The sequence below is a fragment of the Cyclopterus lumpus genome, chromosome 6 (genome assembly GCF_009769545.1).
Source record: "Cyclopterus lumpus isolate fCycLum1 chromosome 6, fCycLum1.pri, whole genome shotgun sequence".
NCBI lineage: Eukaryota > Metazoa > Chordata > Actinopteri > Perciformes > Cyclopteridae > Cyclopterus > Cyclopterus lumpus.
In genome coordinates, this window is record NC_046971.1 from 14,438,695 (window position 1) to 14,444,019 (window position 5,325).

Below are 5,325 nucleotides of genomic sequence, written 5' to 3' on the forward strand. Positions count from 1 at the left end.
GCTCCGTGTTAGGGGCTCGGTCTATGTCTCTCTCTCTCTCTCCAGACACACACACACACCGATGGCTCTTGCTCACACTGCACGCACACTGTTTGCAGCGTGCATCACTCGCCTGAGAAAGAAAAAGAGGGAGGGGGAGAGAGGGAAGGAGGGTGGCAGAGAGGGAATGGGCAAAGAGGAGGGGGTATTAGGAGATTACTGAGAGATGAAGGGTAAAAAACACAGAGAGAAGATAAGTGCCAGGGAAACTTGGAAATAAAACCGAGAACAGATGCATAGATAAAGCAAGATTGAAGGAATTACATTCATAAAATGGTGCAAAATTATTTACACAAACAATAAAAGCAGGATAGAGGGAAAGGATTAGTTAACATTTTCTTAGAAAATTGATCTTTACTATTAACTGTACACATGTTTGAATAAAAGCAGCACTATCACCCAATTAATGTGACTGCTGACAAAAACACAAACATTTTCACTGTTTTTTTTATGTGCTAAATATTTATACTACAGTGGCCAGAATGTGACATGTTTGTTGTCACACACTGTTGCTGCAGTGCACACTGTGGGGACGACAGGACAGAAGTTAGTCCGGATCAATGTTGGGCAGGATCTGGCCTTCATGCTTGACTTTATCTATCTATAAGGGGTGTCACTGATTAAATGGTTCCCAGGTGAACACAGTGACACATAGTCATAAGCAAGCTGCCATAAAAGAGGTTGAGGTTTTTGAGGGAGTTCTTCCCACTGAGGGTCATTCTCAACAGCGGCGTTGTTTTCTATCTGTCTGTTTCATCAGGTGAAGCGCTGAGGCTGGGACTGTGTTTAAGGGCTAAACAAAAAATGTCGATCTGACCTTGATTTTGATTTGTGCGTTGTAAAACAGGCATCCAAGGGGATTTCGTAGTCTGTGACTCTCGTGTTTAATGAAAAAAGACCAACAATGCTTCAGGTATTTGCCTGTTCAATACATGCTGTCAGCTTAGATTGAACTCAAGATAACAATGGGAATGTTTATCAGAGGAGATCGGTACCTCTGTGTGTAAGACAAATACTTAAGGGCTTGAGTATTGCCAGTTTCAAAGACCATTTGAATAAGTGAGCTTGTCGTAAAAGAAAATGTGCCGTGAAACATTTATGGCAGGTCTGTGAATTATTAATTGTGATCTTAAGTCTGTGCTATGCTCTATTGTATGTTCAGTGTCATCATTGTGCTAGTTGACCCAACAGCCTAGAGACAGCATTTTCGTATTGGATGGAATTTAAAGTGTGCACTTCAGGGGGTATTCAAGTGATGAACCCTCTGAAGGTGCCATTACACAAGATAATGTTGGCTCTTCCGTGAACATACAAAAGCAGATATATATGGACACATACACACAAAAACAGACAAGAGACTCACAGAAATACAGGCTGCAGCAATATTTACACACAACGTCAACATTCTTCTGCTTCGTGTCCTCTGCATAGGTAATTAATAAAGAATTAGTCCCCACTGGTTAAACAATTGACATGCATATTTATATTTTGTAAACTTAAAAGGTAAATGTACTGAACTTTTAATGGAGAGAGCAAGATTCAAGACCATCACCAAATAAGCTCTACCAGTCATCCGGATGGTAAGGAAAAGGTTAACCAGAGAAAGGGTGGAAGCTGTTGATATCGAGACCCGGAAGTACAAATAAAATAGCTATTCTGTCTACATACTCTAAGTTCACATATAGTTCTGTATTTGAAAAGCCTACATGCTCCACAACTCAATTCAATGTCAGATATTTAGATAAACCCCTCAGATAGCCCTTAGACACACATAGTTCAACTGCATGTCAAGAAGAACCAATCCCAGCAAGCAGATAGCTTTCTTTTCTTCCTTAAATATCATGCAAGATAAATATGGAGAAGTTGATCATTTTTGTGCAGAGCTCAACGACCTTTAAAAAAAGTTACAATAATATTTGTGTTTGCTGTCAATGATGGCCAAAATTGAAATCCAAGAAAATTGGAATCAGCCAAGAAAATTGCAATTGGTGCATCTTATGTACCGCTTATTGTTGCTTTCATCAAGCAGAAGGTTAGCTGTATGTATTCATCCCCTGCACTACAGATGCTTGGATACGAGTGCTCTGCCACTGCTGCGTAATCCCATTAGCATTGGAGAAAGTGCATGGCAGGTAGCCCTAATACATTAGAGGATTTAGCAGATCACTCTGCCTGTGTCGTCTACAGCCTGCCAGGTCTTTAGGGCAAGGAACATTGATAACTCTCACCCAGACCGTGTAGGGTGGCACAATAGTCACATTATATAAAGCAATGATGTCCTTATAGTACTATAACACTGATACAATAGATTAACAACATATCCCAACCAATTACAGCACATTTTTTAAATGATTGATATCGGAGTACATGAACTGCATAACAAATAACACCAGATCACAGTCCTGTGAATGTGGCAAAGGGACCTAAAATGGTTTGCCAATAGCAAGCAGGATTCCCCTGGATAGCAGGGGCAGGGGCAGGGAGGGATTTCATCCTACTTACATCATCCAAGGATAAATTGTGTGGGCAACATAACTTAAAGAGATCTATATACAAGAAACAAGTTATCTGGTTGGACAAATTGTAAATGAGAAATGACAGGAACAAAGGGTTGGGGTTTATATTTAGTACACTTCCCTTAATTCAACTTGATTAAACCTCTTTCAACCTTTAAAGGGGCAATACACAACATTCAGTTAATTATTATATCAACAAAAACTATTTGCAATGTGAAGATACAGTATAGTGGAGTAATGTCTACCTGAGCAGAATGAATTTATTCCTCTGTGTATATTGTTATCAGAGCTTCTCTGTTCTTTGTTTACATAGCCGGGCCAGCCACATGAGCTTTTAGTGCATGTTAGTGCATGTGAGCATGCCCCACGGCTAGCTCACGGCCGCTGCTCTGCACTGCTCTCATATGTTACAGCTGGTAACACCATCTCGACTGACAGCATCCTCCGTAAGCCTAGCACCCTCCGGTTCCCTCTCAGGTAAACACTGTTAGCTTCGTCAGCACGTTTGCTGTAGTTTGAACTGCAAGCGCTGTTAGCACCCGTAGCTACGAGCAGCCTGCTCAGGCGTCGCCATGTAGGGAAACCAATGTTGAATTATGCATCTTTTGATTTCAACAGTGCAGTTCACACAGTTCTACAGTCTATTCTGGCAAATACAACATATTTCAGATTGAGGCGTAAATCTTTTGTCATTCAACAACTAATGTGGAAACACTTGGGGAACTAAATGATCAGTGGACAGAAAATATATCTGCAAACATTTTGATAATTGATCAATTGTTCCAGCTATGATAAAAAATAACTAATATTCAATGGATCGTAATAATTAATAATCATAATCAAATAATTGTACATTTACACACCAGCATTAACAATACTATATTATACAGCATAAATACAATAAATGAGAAGTACTGCTTAATTAAATAGTTGGACCTTCAATCTGGTCTGAAAAATGCCTTGGTTGAATAATAATGAGCATTTGTCATTTTTCTCTTTAATAGTATCATGACAAAATGATGCCGCTACTCTAATAATGTGTATAGAATAGTATGATGATATATTATACCTGTTTAAATACTTGGCTGGAAACAGGGCTAACTTTAAAACATTTAGTAGTGCCTATAGGTTAACATCGCAGTCCAGATTCTCTGTCTAACTCGCATTGCATGGCAACATTAAGGACTAGAATTATAAGATGGCTACCTCTCATGCCTCAGCTAACAGCTTCTGCCTCTTCTCTCTTCAGCTCAGATCTCTATCACATCCATCCCCTCTCACCCCATCTCTTGCGTTCCATGCCAGTGAAAACAAAGTGAATAATTCATGACCAGAGCAGTGTGTGCATGGATCCAGTGCAATGTATGCATGTATCTGAAACATCCGCAAGGCTTGAAGTTCTTTGCCACAGAGCTGTACATGAGGGCGTTCACAAATACAACAGAAATCCACAGCCAGCCATCAAGTAAGCCTTAAATGCTCCCCTCTAAGACGTCCACACTGGAAAAAAGGAGGCAGAGGCAGAGAGGGAGAAAGAAAAAGGTAAGTGGACTGAGGTAGCATGAAGCAGAGAGGGTCGAAGAGGATGTGGCTAAGGCAGTCAGTGAGCCAAGAGAAAAAGTAGAGAAAGGGAATGCGGAAGAAAAGGGAGGGTGGCAGAGTGATGACAGAAAAGGAAGGTGGGAGAGCCAGCGAGAGGGTGGGAGAGAGGGAGGGAGAGCATTACATACAGTCCGCTCTGACAAACCAGCCACATATCCCGAGGTACGGAGTAAATGTGATAACCGTTCACAGACCCCATCAAAGTTTGCTTCATGCTCCTGTACACCTGGTAAAGCAAATGTCATGGCCATTCACAAACTGAAGTCACCCGGGGCCACATTTACTCACACACACGCACACTTTATCTGTGTGCTCCTTAACATTTCCATTCATTCCATCTTTCATTCCCTTGCTACCTCTCATAGCGAATTTGAATGATGGTAATTTATTGGTAAGGCTGAGAAGCATCACACAAAAAGGGGGAGAATGTGGTTTTAGCCAACTGCTATTGTCTTCTGCAGTAATTGTATGCTGGTTATTTTCAGATATTTTCAGTCCTAATTGGCTGATTTGAAGTGTGATGGATACTGCAGCGCTCCTCTACCAGTCAAGCATGTTGACTGACAATGAGAGGGGAAAGGCAGCCTTGTGGTTTTCAGGACTAACATCTCCCAGTGAACACGAGGATATGCACTGCATAGAATATAATGCTTATGCAGATGACATGTATGTTCCATCATCAAAAGTGGAAATCTTTTTATAAGCAGCAATTACCCAACATTGATTAAGAGCCGGGATTGGCTGTTAGAGAAAGATCACCTTCTACTCCAAGTGGGATCTTTGATGAAGTATACTGTGCTGTAACATAAGTCAAAGCATTTAACTGAACACTGGTGGCAAATGGTATCGATCGAGATCGCAATTTGGGATAATATGTGTACAAATATTCTGACTAAAATGAAAACTGCAAATGTTTTCTATTATTTGCACTCCTAGCCCACTTTAAATTGCAAGCTTAAAGAAGTGCAAATATTGTTTGTGTGTGAAAGTTTGTACATCCGTTAGTGTAGAGAATCAACAGTGTCAACAGACACACAATCTCCCTGTCTCTGACACAGACACACACAGACAAATACACAGCCAGCTCACACAGATTAGCCACTCAGTATAAACAAAACACTGCCTGACCCATTCAGAGCCCAGGGCCACATACAGAGGCCCCATATGG